Raw genomic sequence first — 17700 nt, forward strand, 5'->3', positions numbered from 1 at the left:
AAAAAAACTGCATGGCGCCAACAGAAGTTCTGGTTGTGTTGCTGAGAACACAAGGGCTGTGAGATGAAAGGGAAACATATTCCGGGGGAGAATTCCAGGAGGCACTCAGGAGTTTACTTCTAAATGATCAGCAAGCATGTAACAATACCTCCCACTAATGGAGGTGTTTTGTTAGTTTTAATCCACCTAATTGGCCGGGGTTCAGTATTACAGGCGAAAAGCCGAGAATAATACTGCTACCTGTTCTCCTCCTCTCCTTCTGTTCATCTCAAGGAGAAGAAAGCCCAAAGGACTAGACATTACTTTAACCCACAGGAGGAGAAGATTCCCAGAGGGGGCAGGAGAACAAGGGGAGAGAGAGTGAGAGAGAGAAAGAGGGGTTTTCTCTCACCTGAGATAAATAGATCAGGTGATGTTTATGTATGATTCTCATTATCTAAAACTCTTGCATTCATAAAAGAGATCATATGCGCTGCCTGATTTGCAGAGGAATGCGCTTGAAAACCAATCAATATGTGGAATGAAGCAGGGGTATTAAAAGGAACTGTTCACTCAAAAGTAAAGAATATTATTTTTCCATGTCACTCTAAACCCATTTCATTGTTCGGCACAAAAGGAATATATTTTGAAGTGTGTTTATGCTTTAGTTCATCCATAGTTAAACCAAAAATGAACATTTACAATACTGTTGATGTACTAAGACTCAAACATTCAACATATAATTGGCATTTTCTACAGCAGAACGTTAAAGAAGAGCTGAAACCATGGTCCTTGGTGATTCATAAGTTGATTTCTATGAGCACTTTGGAAGAAAAAAAAAAACCCAAAACAAAGCAAACGATGAATTTAGTCTTTCAAAGACAACAGTAAAAATCCTGCTGACCGGCACTGAAATAACGTACTATGTTCAAGGTCTTGTCACTGAGTCACAAAAATGCTCTCCAAAACATTTAATGAGCATCAAAAACAGGTTACGCCATATTAAATGTTGTAGTTACATTATTCATAACCATTACTGTGGAAATAAAAGGCGCCTTGTTATTGCTGTATGACTGAGCATTGATTTAGCGTATTTGGATACTAGAATGCTGGAGAGCTCAGGTCATTGAAAAATCTCTCGCTTGGACTATTCCTCCATTTCTCCAGAGGCCTCTCTCGTCCTCTTCTGCCCTGTTCTAACACTCGGCGAACTGAAGCAATTACAAGCCTTGACGGCGAGCCCATATCATAAGGAATTGGATTGTATGTAGACGAGCTTTTGGTTGTTTATATGGAAATGCGATTGCCGTGTTGATTAGGGATCTCCGTCCATGCCCACGGCCTTCATCGCAGCGCCTCGCATGGGACGCCACAACCTACAAGACACACAAACGCATCGATGTAATTCACTCAAGAGCCTCATTTTTCATAATGAGTGCGTCTTTATGTGGCCTCTGCTGTTTTCACACACTGTGAGCAGTAATGACTGCGTATACATTCACAGACGCGCTTGCCGCAATTAGCCTGACCGTCGCTAAAGTAAGGGAGTTCAGGTACTGAAGAGAGCCGGAGTGGGGCAGGTCTATTGGGAGGGAGACGCAGGGAATACGGTGGCACTGGGCATATTGAGAGAGAGGCTCTGAAGGGAATTTGGGAGAGGAGTGTGGGACAATCTGTCACCTAATGACAGATGATGTGTTTCACTGAACATTGCGCAAAGAGAAGAGGACTTTTTGAAATCGAGTTGATTGGATCTGCGTTGGCTATAGTTGATCTCATAAGTTTAGTAGCACTGTATCGCGACAGCAGGACAAAACTAATTTTATTTAATTAATTTGTTTCGTGAATAAGCAACACACAACATCCTTAATCTTGGTTCATTTCCAGACACATAACAGCACAAATTAAAAAATAATAAATAGTAGTTAGTTATTAAACGTAGCAGTAAACAAATTAATTTGATTTGTAACCTGCTTTTGTCCAAAATTACAATTAATTTCATGTTTCATACCTGCCAGAAGTATATCAGGCTATAAATTCATGATATCTAATGAATTAGCTAATGTCAATGATTTAACGATTGTAGTGTAACCGCATGAAACGTTCTGTCGACAAATTGCATCCTAGTGTATCTGAGATTAGTTCTGCATAATAACTTACAAGAACCAAATATATCTGAACATGAATGTTAATCCAAAAATGAACCACTGCCTTTGGGTTGTGGACATTTGTTGTCTTCTAAGTCCACTTAAAGCGCTTACATAGTATTAGCCAAAGTTCTTGTGAATGAGCTGGGAAAATAAAAACATAAACAATATTTGACTCCCTATAGCACTGGTACAATATTCTTAAAGCAAGAATCCTTTCCTTTTATGTGTTTTTTAAATATTTAACATAATATATTAAAATATTTTTTACATTCTTCATTTCAGAAAAAAAAGGGACCGCTGTTCTCTTCAAGCCTTTGAAAAGGGAAACAAACTGTGACATTAGTTCAACACATGATTATTTCTTTTCAATCAAAATCTCTGAGTGAGCTAAGAATATTACAGTGTAAAGCACTGATACTGTGCAAATTAAAGAGAAATAAAGACATGCAATAAAACATGTTTTACATGACACAGGTCTGAAATGCACGAGTCTGGGATTGGAAAGACTTTAAAAACTTTTGAAATACAGTAAGAATGATATGTTCCCCAAAGCACATGCTGTCCATACATAGTGCACATTTGTATACATGGTTATTAAGGTTTAACAATAATTACAAAAAAAAGTTATACTACTTGCAGGTTATTGATTTAAAACATCTCAAATCCTCCTGTGATCCAACAATGAGAAATGAAGCACTGAAATCTGCATTTTAATTCAGTCCAGTCCATACCAGTCAACCTTTAGGTTGTAGCAGCAAACACATTTTGATCTGTTTGTTCATCTTTATTAATGACAGAATCTTTGGTGTCAAAAACATTTCTTGGTTCTACAAAGAACATCCACACAACCTTTTTATCCAACAAAAAGGTTCTATATATTGGAATAAATTTCTTTAGATTAAAAAATCCTCACGGTATGAAAAAAAGATTAATTTACAAACATTTCACTAAAATGTTCTTTAGAGAACCATAAAAGTTCTTCTATGGCTTTTGACACCTGTACGTAATTGCTTTTATTGCTGCTTGATTGTTAAACTTCAATAAGGAAGAGGCCAAAATCAAAAAGCCTATAACAGACTGTTTTTTTAAATATTTGACAACTTTCATCCTGCAGGGCAGACATGCAAGTGTTTGTATTTTTAGTCACTTACACTCTAAAAATGCTTAATTGTTTTAACCCAACATGGGAACAAACATATACAAAACCAACCAGTACAAATTTAGCCCAAAAGATTGGATTTGTCCACATTTTACCCGATTTGGTTAATAGCCCAGCATTTTAAAGTGTACTGTGCATAACCTCCAAAAAATTCTAGATGACTACAAAACGTTGTTCAAAAACTAATGTCCATTATCATCTCTCCAGTGCAGGAATCCAAAAACTTTCTTTAAAAAAAAACCTAGCTTAGATCTTTACAATGCCAGTCACTAATGTTTTTCATTTCTTTGCTTGTATTTACTTTATAAATACTGAGTGCGTTTACATGGACACCAATAATCTGATTTTAATATTATTAAGACAATACTCTGATTAAGTGATTTTTGATAACCTTAATCCGACTAAAGTCATAACTAAACAGAAATAAAATTAAGACCTGTGAAATATGCCAATTTTAGTTATTAAAAGGCAGTACAGAAATGTAAACACATTAATCAAACTATGTCTGTTGTGTCGGATTTTCGCCACATTTTGTGATAGGATAGTCTATACACACGGCTGTTTGACACTATTCTCTGCACCTACCGAGTCAGTGAAGGACCACAGACACCTTCATCGTGAAATGCGAAGGTTTTTTCTTATACAGCATGCAGTATCAAATTCCAAAACAACACGCTAGCAGTTCATACTCGCATCCAATATCTCGTTTGTTACAGGGACATGCATGAAATGTTCCTGAATGAAAGGAACTTACAAAAAGCAAGTCATGTATCATATTATTAATCATATTATTAATCATATTATTGTCTTTATCAGATTAAGGTAAATCATTCAATTACTGATGTCCATGTAAATGTAGTCTATGACAGAGTAAACAGGTACTTTGATAGATAGAACTAGAGACTTGACGTGTGCTGTACACACATACACTAACACAGTTGTACCTCTTCTCATCCCAAACACAAGCTCATCCACATCCTCCATCATGCCTGTAACTGTTTACAGAGCAGGACAAGTGTGTCCCCATAGCGATGAGCCAGTGGGGAAACTGAGGAGTCCCAGTGTTTAGAGTGCATGCAGGTGTTTCCAAAAGTAAAGAGGATACACACATAGACAAACAGATGCATACGGTGCATTCTTTAGACAGTCACTTTCCCTTTATGGATAAACACATAAACACTTCAGCTGTGTTTTCCAATAAAGGAAAGGAGGACGTTGCATCATGAGCGGAGGTCAAAAAGGTCACAACATCTAAAACAACTTTACGGCCCTACAACTTCCCTCTGCACTACATGATTTCCTGTCTGTGTGGGCTAAACACAGGCCGAACTTCCTTCAGATGCGCGCTGAGAGGAAGACAGGTCACAGGTCACACAAGCATACTCGTCCCTGCCCCACACACAGCTTGAACACGTTTGTGCAACAATATTTCACTGTTTAGACCACACAAAGAAAGCTACAGTCCCAGAAACATAAACCTTTATCAAGAGGCTGGTGACCTTTCAGTCCAGCCAGGATGTTGTTCAATGTGTAAATGTGTCAACTCGTCACCTACACAATACAGGTTCAAAGGGAAGTAGGATCTTTTGAAGAGAGATGAGATCGTGAGATATAAGTTTATTTTTAAAAACACTGTACATTCCAGACCTTTAGAAATAAATTTAGAAATCGGTCATCATTTAATCAGATTTATTTTTTTCCAATACTGTAGGAGTTTTTTTTCCCCTCTGTGTTGATAACCAAACACTTTCTGGTCCATACCACAACATGACAACTAGAATTGAAGTCTATACAGCTTGTATGTACATGTGTGTATATATATATATATATATATATATATATATATATATATATATATATATATATATATATATATACACCCACCAAATTGATAAACAGCCGCACATTAACATGTCTCCGTAGTAACGCATATAATCATATCAACAAAACAGGATGTGTGCAAAGCAACTGGGATTAAAAGATCTGTTCAGCAATGTGATCATCAATCATCTTAAAATGTGATCAAGAATGAGTTTTACAAGTTTAAATAATTTTTAAATCAGTGCATGTTTGTAATGAATTACAGCGATCTTTCCGTCTTTATGATCACCACAGCCTCATGCCAGTACAATTATAAAAGAAGATGCTTCAATCATGGTTTGTGGACATTAAATCAGGTTTATTTTGCAAATTAACATACACAATATCCATACAGCAGTGGATATTAACATGTATGCTGTCACATTTGCAAAAACAGTGCAAAGTTAAACATGCACACAGAGTGTGTGTGTGTATGAGTGTGCTTGTCTGTAGCTATGTTTCCTATTGAATGAAAGACGTGCAAATAAAGCAGAGTTTCCATCTAACGAGTCAAAGGGAACAAAACAATTACTTTACGATTATCTGGCGCCAAATATCAACAGTAAAAACTAAATATGCTGCGGTAGGAGAAGCTGCGTGAATCTTTTCTTCATTTATTGACTTGCGCCTCAGACGGCAATCCTGACACGCAGTGAACACGTTTGTCATGGCATTTGAAGGCATGAGATGCGGAGGCGTCTTAGAATGACAAAAACAACGTTTTAGATGTTTTACAGTGTGCTCAGCCAGCTGGTTTGTCCATTCGCACACATTTTTATCATCACATGATCTCCTATAACAAAATCACATGGCCTTTTTTAATGCACATACTGGAATTTGTTCTGTAAAAGTGCAAATCTTTTCTTATCGAATAAAAAGTTTATCCTACTTAGTTTTGCGTTTATTTCTTGCGCATTTTCAAAATTTCAACCGGTTTTCAAACGGTTTTTCATGTGCATATCCAAAATGTGCATAAAAATAGCTGGATGGAAACATAGCTAGTGTGTGTGAACTTTGTAACAACATTGTGTGTGACTAATCGAAAGGCTTAAACTAATTCCACAACAAATACATCAAATAATCATTGGGAAGGTTCTTACTGTAGTATTTTTTACAAAATGTTACATTTGCTTCCTTCATGTCTGTCACTGAGCTGTTTATCTGACACAGCCAAGGCGGAGATTGAGGCACACTCTACCAGGCAAGTGAAAACGGTGGGTAGGGAGAACTAGCATTAAAAGGCACATGCAACAAAAACAGCTACAAGATGCTCAGAGCTGAAAATTACAAACTTCTGAAATAAAATAATCTGATGGGTGTTTTGAGCTGAAACTTTACAGACACATTCTGGAGACATTAAAGACTTACCTTAAATTTAGAAAAAGGTGTAAAATAGGTGCCCTTTAAACAATACTTGACCCAATAAATTAAATAAGTTAAAGAATAGGCAGAACTTTTCCTTCTCAAGAGTATTAGCAGCACATTTTAAGTTAATAAAGAAGATATTATATATACACATATACACGCCAAAGTGCCATATTCAAGTAAGAATCTGCATTGGCACCGTATAAAACAGTTTCTGACCAGTGGCCAGTAATAATTTTTAATTAATTATAATAATGCCATGATTTAGAGTGTGATTATGACATTATACGCATACCTCAAGGGGAAAGGATGATAAAATGATAAAATAATTTATGATTATGGCTCCTTTAAAAACACACACATTCCTGTCATTCTCCGAGCTTGGCTATCTTTCCTGGACAGTGTCAACAGAAAACCCATATGTCATTTAATATGAAGGTCTGCGAAGCATGCACTTGAGTGTATTTGACAGGAAAGAAAAAAAAACAATCTGATTTTAGGAGTGTGGCTGTTTCCAGTTGACTGCATCAGCAGCTGAGTAGCTCTGCAGTGACCCGTGTGTGTGTGTGTGTGTGTGTGTGTGTGTGTGTGTGTGTGTGTGTGTGTGTGTGTGGACAGGGTACAGGCTGCCCTCAGAGAAACGGTCATGGGGCAACTCTCAGCTGCCCTGCATTGTTGCTGCAAACACACAAAGCACACAGCCTGGCCCTCCAGCTGGCCCTGTGCCCCCTCCCTGTGGCCCTGTCCTCGCTCTCCATCTCAGTCTCTCTCTTTTTCTACTTCTCTTGCTCTCCATTTATTCTGATAACCATGACCCTGCTCTCTGTATAATCACTACACCTCCTCAACCGAAAAAAAGCCAACCAACTCATTGCGAGAACAAATGCAACCACGTTTTAGGGTGCAATTTTAATAGGTTACTGGAGTTCTGACTTCAGAAGACTGTAAACAAAAATAGATAAAAACATTTAAAGAGCTGATTGACCCCACAGTGAAAAATCCTCTTCATTTATTCACCCTTGTGTCATTAGAATTAATTAACTAGGTTCGTTTAAACCTAAGGTCCATAATCACGCAAAAAGTCTTGGAGTTATTTTTGACACTAAGTTTGACAAGCAAATAAATCCAGTCGTCAAAAGTGGTTTCTATCAATTAAGAAACATTGATAAACTAAAGTCTTTTCTGTCTTTTAAGGAGTTGAAAACTACCATCAACATTTTTTATTATGTCCAGATTGGCCTTCTGTATTCAGGAGTTTCACATGCTTCAATTGTACGCCTGTAGCTGGCTTAAAATGCAGCCGCTGGGCTTTTAACTGCAACAAAACAAAATTCTAGTCTCTCACCAGTTTTATCCTCCATTTAAAGGTTCCCAGTTCAATTTAGAATTCAAAACGAGTTATTGTCATTTGTTTTTAAAGGTTTGAATGGTCTGGCACCTACTTACATTGGTGAGCTTCTTAACTGGCATACTTCATTGAGGCCAATGAGGTCGGAAAACCTGTATCAGCTAGATGTTACCAAATCATGGTTAAAATCAAAAGGAGACAGGGTTTTTTCTGTCACGGCCCCTCATCTGTGAAATGATCTGCCTTTACATATCAGATCATTTTTTAAAAGACTCATTCAACAAAATCATCTTCTGTCTCTTGCTTTTGATTGTAATGAATTAATTTTAATTGGTTTTACATATTTTGTTTAAGTTATAAGTATAGATTTTGTATGTTGGTTGTTTTTTAAAAAGCTTTTTGGCCAACATTGTTATTTTTAAATGTGCACTATAAATAAATAAAAGAAACAAACAAACCCTCATGTCATTACAAACCAATGTTTGTGATCAATGCTTATACTGTATGTGCATAAATGGTAAAAGCGGTCCATCTCAAAATTGATTGAGCCTCTTCAGAAAAACATTTGAATTTATCTTCTGAATTGTTGAAGAACTAGATGAAGAGAGTTGAGATTACATATTTAATTTAAAATATTTTAATTTGTGTAAAATAGATTGAAAAATATGGAAAATAAAAATTTTCTAATAGATTTGGAATCGACTGTAGAAAACAATCTCCTCTTTATATGTACCAGACATTTTCTTATGGAACATATTACAAGACTCAATAAAATTAAAGTAAATAGAAATAGAATAGATACCGAATGACACAAAGGTCAATAAATTATGACATTTGTCATTTTGAGGTAAACTAATTTGACTTATATTAGAAATTTAATGTTTATGGAAACAAGGAAACCACTTGGTCCATTGGTCCAAAGGTTAGTCTAGTTATCCCATCATCAGTTGAATTTCCTCAGTAAATCAGTTTCAATTAAAGCTTATGTGCATGTTTTTATCTGCTAAAAATGATCAGATATTTAAAATTTTTGTGCATTCTAGTGTTTGTTATGTAATACCCTCAAATATGTAATATATAGAAAACAGAAACAATGTAAAGTAACAGTAGCTGTAAAAACTCCTTTTGCTCTCAATCTCAAAGGTTAAGATCCGAACTGAGCACTTACTGTAGTAAGTCTTTCTTAGGGCGCTACAATTGGCTGATGGCAGCTGTGGTGGCCTGGGATAGGGCACTTCATTGGCTGACTGCTATAGTGTAGCCATGGAAACTACTAGCCTATGATAACCATGATTAGAGGTGTCATGATGACAACAATACGGCACAGAGTGATAATGTGTCTTTGATGAGCACATCGCAGCCATTGTGAAAGAGTAATTGATTTGTTTACCAATACGACAGACTTTGCTTGTGTCGGGCGACAACAATGGGTGTCCTTGCACAAAAAAAAATAGGGGAAGAAAACGAGTAAAAATAGGAACTGACCTACAAAGGATGTGAAAGAGATGAGTGCTGCTCGTCTTCAGACCATAAACCCATTGGTGAGGAGCTGAACCCTGGGGATGAGAAACAGAGGAGAAAGGTGAACAAAAAAGAGGTGAGGAGGAGAGCATTAAAGAAATAGTTCCCCAAAAATGAAAATTAAAGATGACATACTAAAAGACTCTATTTGAGAATCATGGTGCAGCCACCAAATACTAATTAATTGCCATGTTTAATCTTTATATTTTGCCACTAGTCTTCAAACCACTAGATTTTACCCATGTAAATTTACATTTATTGTAAACTGTATCATTTAGCAGATGTCTTTATCTAATGTGACTAATAAATGAGAACAATAGGAGCAATCAAACAAGGAAAAGAGCAAGAGATATGTACTGTAAGTGCTTTGACAATTGTTAATGCAATGACAGTTATTTTAATTAGCTTTTATATATAATATAATAAAGTTTTAGCAGGAACACCTTTTGATTGATACATTTTAATAAGTACAGGTCAGCGTGTTGTTTTACTTAACCAATAAGTAGGCCCAGACGGAATCTGCGCTTGCAGAATTCCGCAGATTTTTAGCCCATCATTGATTCTGTTTATTTACTTGTGTAAATGTGTGTAAATTTATATTTATTCAGTTTTTAAAATAATTTCAGTATAATTATTGACTAATATAAAATGTTCATATAGCTTATATCCAATAGTTTTGTAAAGTAATATTTTCTGTCTTTTAGTAGATATATTATATAGAATTTATTTGTTTACCAATTAAACTGGATCTAATTGGATTTGCAATGTAAACATTAAATACAAGTTAAAAATGTATTACTTTTTAGTTCATATATAAAGGTTTTAGTTTTGATACTCCCAAAATCATTCCGTATAAATCCGCAGGTTTTTAACAAAAAGTTCTGCGCAGAAATAGCAAAAAATGCCTACAGATTCCGTCTGGCCCTACTAATAAGTGCATGAAAGCATGCCGTTTATTTTTTTTATATACATTAATATATCTGTAACACAAAAAGTTACTCCGATATAAGTTACAGAATTTGAAACATAGACATAAAATTTTTATATAAGATCAAATGAATCACCGTATGTTTGACCTATGAATTTTTAAGAATGTCCATACTGGTTTTTATGTTATATTTATATCACTGATGTCAAATACGATTTTCATAGAAACATATTTTCATGACAGGTCTGATCAACACAAAGTAATCTGATTACTTTCCAAGCTACTTTATTACAGCAAAATGTATATGCTATATTTATGGTGTTGCTTGTCCCATTTAGGAGATTAGCAGCCTCGTCTGCACTCGCTTTTAAATGGAAAGCATTGTGATAATGTATCTTTTGTGTATAAGTAAGAGGTTTTAAACATTACAATTCTTAAAATGTTTTAATCTAAAAGAAGACTTGATTTATAATGTAGTTTTGCTTGTAATGTAAATGCCTTTAGTTTTAACAATGTTTAGTGATTAGAATGTTTAATGTTATTCATTATAAAACAAGACAAATATTATATGTAAAAAAATATATGTCACAATGTTTACTTTTAGGTTAACTTTGTTTTTAAATTTTCTAAGATATTGAACAGCTGTGCAGATGCAGAATCGAATAGATCCACAGAGAGCCTTTCAACAAGTGGGAAATAAAAGTGCATGTTCACACACTGACATACACACATACATGTGGGATTGAGTGGGACTGAGTGAATGTGCGTGTTCACCTGTGTGTTAAGAGCTCTGTTCTAATCTTTATGGTAATAAACTCTGGCGGCTACTTGGCTGCCAGCTCTGCAGATCAGGCTTTAATAGAAAATAAATGTGTTTGCTGAGAAAGGGGAAGAGTCACTTGAAATAGGACTAATGTATTCCTTATTGAGTTGAGTGTGTATGTGTGTGTGTGTATGTGTGTTGCCACCGGGTCAAGTGAAGCTGGGTGATGCTTATGAGCCTCTCAACTAGAAGCAATCACACAAAAACACAAGGCTTGTAACCTGACACATGATTTGTGTCATTCACATTGACAATTTATATAAATTAATGTTTGTTAGGGTGAGCACTGCAAATATGATTGTGAAGGGTTTTAAAAAAAAGTTTATGCTTATACTTTAAAGGGTGTTTAAAAAAAAAAAAAAAAAAAAAAAACAGGTGACCTATTACATAACCTTTTTAAACTGGTGCATCATAAGACATTTTTAAAATCCCAATAGAGAAAACCAGACCATATTTGGGACTAATATCATAAAAAATAAGAGGATGGAGACTTTTGTTTTAGTGAGCAACCTTTTTTAACCTAGTTTCCAGTATTCCTTTAACCTCTTTTAGGAAAGTCATTGGAAAAACCCTGGTGTGTTAATGGGTTTATTACAACTATATATATATATATATATATATATATATATATATATATATATATATATATATATATATATATATATATATATATATATATATATATACACACAAATTGCATCCGGAAAGTATTTATAGTGCTTCACTTTTTCCACATTTTTCTATGTTAAGGCCTTTTCCAAAATGGATTAAATTCATTTATTTTCTCAAAATTCTACACACAATGGCCCATAATGACAACGTGAAAAAATATATTTTTTAAATTGTTGCAAATTTATTAATATAAAAAAAGCTGAAAATCACATCAATCACAAATCACAAAATCACAGAATTCACAGCCTTTGCTGTGGAGCTCTAAATTGAGCTCAGGTACATTCTGTTTCCGCTGATCATTTTTTGAGCTGTTTCAGCAGCTTAATTAGAGTTCACCTGTGGTAAATTCAGTTGATTGGACATGATTTGAAAAGGCATACTCCTGTCTTGTCAGCGCATGTCAAAGCACAAACCAAGCATAAAGACAAAAGAATTGTCTGTAGACCTCTGAGACAGGATTGTCTCGAGGCACAAGGCTGGGGAAGGTAACAGAAAAATTTCTGCTGCTCTGAAAGTTCCAATGAGCACAGTGGCCTCCAGCATCCATAAGTGGAAGATGTTTGGAACAACCAGGACTCTTCCTAGAGTTGGCCGCCCATCTAAGTTGAGTGATCGGGGTAGAAGGGCCTTACTCAGGAAAGTGATCAATAACTTGATGGTCACTCTGTCTGAGCTCCAGCGTTCTTCTGTGGAGAGAGGAGAACCTTAAAGAAGGAAAACCATCTGTGAAGCAATCCACCAATCAGGCCTGTATGGTAGAGTGGCAAGTGATGATGCCAAAAGGCATCTATAGGACTCTCAGACCATAAGAAACAAACTTCTCTTGTCTGATGAGACTAAAATTGTCTAAAATGAGACTAAAATTGAACTCTTTGAGTGAATGCCAGGCGTTACATTTAAAGAAAACCAGACACCGCTCATTATCAGGCTAATACCATCCCTACAGTCAAGCATGGTGGTGGCAGCATCATGCTGTGGGGATGTTTTTCAGCAGCAGGAACTGGAAGACTAGTCAGGATAGAGGGAAAGATGAATTCAGCAAAGTACAGAGACATTCTTAATGAAAACCTGCTTTAGAGTGCTCTTGACCTCAGACTGGGGTGACGATTCATCTTCCAGCAGCAACAATGACCCAAAACACACCGCCAAAATATCAATGGAGTGGCTTCACAACAACACTGTGAATATCCTTGAGTGGCCCAGCCAGAGCCCAGACCTAAATCCTATTGAACATCTCTGGAGAGATCTGAAAATGGCTGTATACCATCGCTTCCCATCCAACCTGATAGAGCTTGAGAGGTACTTTAAAGAGGAATGAGCAAAAATTCCCAAAGACAGGTGTGCCAAGCTTGTGGCATCATATTTAAAAAGACTTGAGGCTCTAACTGCTGCCAAAGGTACATCAACAAAGTACTGAGCAAAGGCTGTGTGAATACTTACGTACATGCGATTTTTCAGTTTTTTTTTTAATTTTTATAAATTTGCAACAATTAAAAAAAAATTTTTCCCATTGTCATTATGGTGTATTGTGTGTAGAATTTTGAGGAAATAAATAAAATTAATCCATTTTGTAATAAGGATGAACTGTATATCTTGTAATCAGTGCAAATCAAAAGTGGTTCTTCAGCTAATGAATTTAAAATGCTGTCACAATCAATAACTGTTAGAGGTTTGTAATGCTATCCAGTCATTTGAATCGTAATTAAATCAGATTTTTTTATTTATTCTTGTTTTACATTTATCAGGACTCTGTGGTGTCAATGATGAAACTATGTTTTACCTCAATATAATAATTATAATAATCAGTTTTTTCAATTCAGTATCAAGGTATTGAGTTATGATTTTTTAAAAGAAAAGTTAATATTTTAGCTGATATTTTTCTCTATTTAATTAATTGTTTAATTTTTTTCAAAACTAATTAACTTAATTAACATATTAAATTGACAATATTGTTAAAATAATGATTAATTTTTTTATTAAATATTAATAAACTGTACTAAGTAAGAGATTAAGTATATCCAGGTGGTTGTTTCGCAGAATAAAACACAACAGGCGTATCGTTAAAGTAGAAGACTGAAGAGGGTTTATTCTATAAAGAAGCATTTGAATGAACTTTATCCCTTACTTTATTCAGTTTATTTTGTAAAATAATATGAATATGATAAAAATATAAATCTGTAAGTGGAGGTATGTATATGGATGTGAATGTATTCACTGACGGTCAAGATGATAGAAAAGTACCCAGATAAGTCTGTGTTATTAAATTCAGCAGATCATATTTGAGAATAACATAGCTTAGATTTCCATGACTGACCAATCAGAATCAAGTATCCCAGACGTCCATGTTATAATATTTACAAACATTAATAACTATTTATTTCAAAAATTTCTTGTGGCTATGTTACACGCCCCCACAGTCCGTTTCCATTTGTCTTAAGTTGAAATAAACTTCACTCAGATGCACAAACAACATCAAGCATGTGCACACAAGATGCTCTCTATTACACACACATGTGGCTCGCACAAAAGCAATCGTGCACTACACACAAAGTGCACAAAGTCATAACCGGCGAACGAAGCTCCATTCAGTCCTGCTTTAAAAAGGTCACCATTTTCTCTGGCTAAGCGCCCTGTGTCTATTGATAATTTTATGCATAAACAAATGGCAAATTTGTGCCACATAAATATGTATTAGCAATTAATAATGTCCCGCGTCTGTGGCGATGCCAGGTGCATGCGAAATCAGCACGGGCACTCTGCAGAGCTGGTGCCTTTGTTTTCCTCCAGCTCTCTCAGGGTTGCCACAATAGGCATACAATAGATGCACAATGGGCACCCGTAACAGGGCACCGTGCCCCTGAGACAACGCCAGGCTCCCTGAATGAGCCACCATCACCTGGGCAGAGCCAAAACAATGCAGGCATCACCAGACAGCTACGGGGGTATTATTGAATTAGCAGCCGCGCTGTGATTAAGGGTTTAGAGGGGCATTTAGTGCTTTTGCTTTTTAAATAATGCTGAATTTGACGACTGAGGGAGCCAGGAAAATGCCGGATGCATGTGTGTGTGAGTGTTTGACAGAAAGATTGAATATAAAAAAACTACCCAGGCATACACACATGCAAGCACACCTGTTCATCAGCAGAAACACCTGGAAGCTGTCTGTCCCACTTTTACCTCTATGTCACAGAGATCTCTATGTCACCGTGAGCTGCGCAAATAAACAGGTCGGTTCGGTGGGGCAGGATCTTTCAGGACATCACAATGCCATCATTGTGTCCCACAGACAGGGTTGAGGGATGAGAAGGACAGAAAGCGCAGCTCTTCTTTTCCTCTAGTGTTTAATAGGATCAGATAAACACAATGGCTCTGATAAAGTGCCCGGCTAACATCATACTGAGATTGAGAGAGAGAGAGAGAATTAAAGGGTAGAATGGGGGATTGTGAAAGCATTTGTATCAGACATAGCGGATGACAGGGGGGCTTATTTAGGGAAAGAAGAGGATTACCAGTCGCCAGCCTGCGGTTGTGCTCCGCTTCGACTCTCTATAATCACTGTGATCATAAGACCAGCACAATTCAGCTCCGCTAATAATGCGCTCACACATACGCACACATCTGCCTATTCATTTCAGCTCTAATGCAATAATAGCCCTGAAACATCTGGTAATGAAAGTCGCTGGAATCAAGATGGGCGGATTTGGCGACATCTGTCCCTTCATGGGCTCCAACCTGCTCTAGGAGTTCAGGCTTAAAGGCGATGTGAAATCAGAATTGACCCTATTTATCGGCTTAACGGATATTTATGGTCCTATTGTGCACAGTTATTACCTACTGAGCATCAGTGCATTTCATTCTGTATAAAAATATAAGCTAAATGTACTGCCGTTCGCTTATTATTAAATGTCATAACATCCAAATTCTTTCTGAAATAACTTTTTTTTTCTGCAGACATTATCTAAGCCATGCAGGCTACTGAACAAGCATCTTGTCACATTTGACCTTATCTTACAGTTTCTGGGTTAAACACATAGAAAAAATACAGCGCATCCGGAAAGTATTCATAGCGCTTCACTTTTTCCACCATTTTTATGTTAGGGCCTTATTCCAAAATTGATTAAATTAATGTATTCCCTCAAAATTCTACACACAATAGCCCATAATGACAATGTGAAAAGAGATTTTTTGAAATTGTTGCAAATTTATAAAAAATAAAAAACCTGAAAAATCACATGTACAGAAGTATTCACAGCAACTCGTCTGACGACACTAAAATGAAACCCTTTGGAGTGAATGCCAGGCGTTACGTTTGAAAAAAAAAAAAAACAAGCACGTAGCATGTACAGAGACATCCTGAATGAAAACCAGCTTTAGAGTGCTCTTGACCTCAGACTGGGGTGACAGTTCATCTTCCAACAGGACCATGACCCAAAGCACACCGCCAAAATATCAAATGAGTGGCTTCACAACAAGTTGGCGAATGTCCTTGAGTGGCCCAGCCAGAGCCGAGACCTAAATCCTATTTAACATCTCTAGAGAGATCTGAAAATGGCTGTACAACATCGCTTCCCATCCAAGCGGATAGAGTTTGAGAGGAACTGCAAAGAGGAATGGGCAAAAATTCCCAAAGACAGGTGTGCCAAGCTTGTGGCAACATATTTAAAAAGACTTGAGGCTGTAATTGCAGCCAAAGGTGCATCAACAAAGTACTGAGCAAAGGCTGTGAATACTGACGTACATGTGATTTTTCTTTTTTTTCTTTAACAAAAAGATCATTGGGGGGTCATTAAGGGGTATTATGTGTAGAATTTTGAGAAAACAAATGAATTTAATCAATTTTAGAATTAGGCTGTAACATAAAAAAAATTGAAAAAAAGTGAAGTGCATAAAGTGAAGTGCTACAGTATGAATACTTTCCAGATGCACTGTACTGTATGTGTTTGGAAGAAATGTTTTCAATAGGAAGTCACTGGAATTTATAACACATCAACACAAACCAGTGTAATCACAAAACTTTAAGAAGAAAACTGCTATTTTGTCATTTAAATGCACTGAATGGTAGAATTTATTAGAATTCTAAGAATTTTAATAGCTATCGTATTGTGAATTTTCCTAGCCATAAAAATAAAAAAGCACTGTGTCCATACCACATTTAAGATTAATCCATTAAAATTTAATACTTGCATGTTACTGTATATAAATAATAACAATTGTTCAAGCTGGAATCCGCTTTAGCAGATTTGTTTTTCCATAGTAAAGACATTTCATCTCAGAGCACCAAATGACAATATCAAACTCTGCCATGTTATCTCATGTTTGGACTCAAGATGTTTCGGGAATTGATCAGTCAGTTCTAGGAGGTAACTATACAGAATCTTTTACTAATCTCTCTCATTCAGGTGTTTGTAAAACTATTAAAGCAACATTTGAGATAGTGTGCGAACAGATAAGTTGGCCAAGCTAGCCAATGACAACCTTTGCTAAGGCAAAGTAACATGACTTTTTAGTGTTCCATTGAGCTTTTTATTTATTTATTATCCTGAAATTTAAACAAACAAACAAACAAGCAAACAAACAAACAAATAAATAAATAAATAAATAAATAAATAAATAAATAAATAAAATACATATTGGTACCAAACTTCAAATTGGTCAGCTAATCACTTTCGGTCAATGTTGTTGGCTAACCAGTTCTGGTTTTCCACTCAATTTTTTAGCACTGAACAAGCCATTTCACTAAAAGTGCATCACATTACAGCAGTAAATTTGGTTATGCTGAGCTGAGCACTGACATCCATCAAGATTGAGGTACGGATCAACAAACACAATGGCGACCCAAAGCTAGATGGATGGATTGCTCCAGACCTTCAGGGTTCAATTACCTGAGCACCCCCT

General features: G+C 36.0%; 1 protein-coding gene across 31 annotated transcripts in view; it reads right to left on the reverse strand.

The window, feature by feature from the left end:
• sox5 (SRY-box transcription factor 5) overlaps positions 1-17700 on the reverse strand; it is a 234835-nt gene that overhangs the window by 175116 nt on the left and 42019 nt on the right. For all 31 annotated transcript variants that reach the window (XM_073946570.1, XM_073946562.1, XM_073946553.1 and 28 more), the window contains one exon: positions 9347-9417. The gene's annotated coding sequence lies outside the window, so the exon portion shown is untranslated. The remainder of the gene's footprint in view (positions 1-9346; positions 9418-17700) is intronic.

Source organism: Danio rerio, chromosome 4 (genome assembly GCF_049306965.1).
Source record: "Danio rerio strain Tuebingen ecotype United States chromosome 4, GRCz12tu, whole genome shotgun sequence".
In the NCBI taxonomy this organism is placed as follows: domain Eukaryota; kingdom Metazoa; phylum Chordata; class Actinopteri; order Cypriniformes; family Danionidae; genus Danio; species Danio rerio.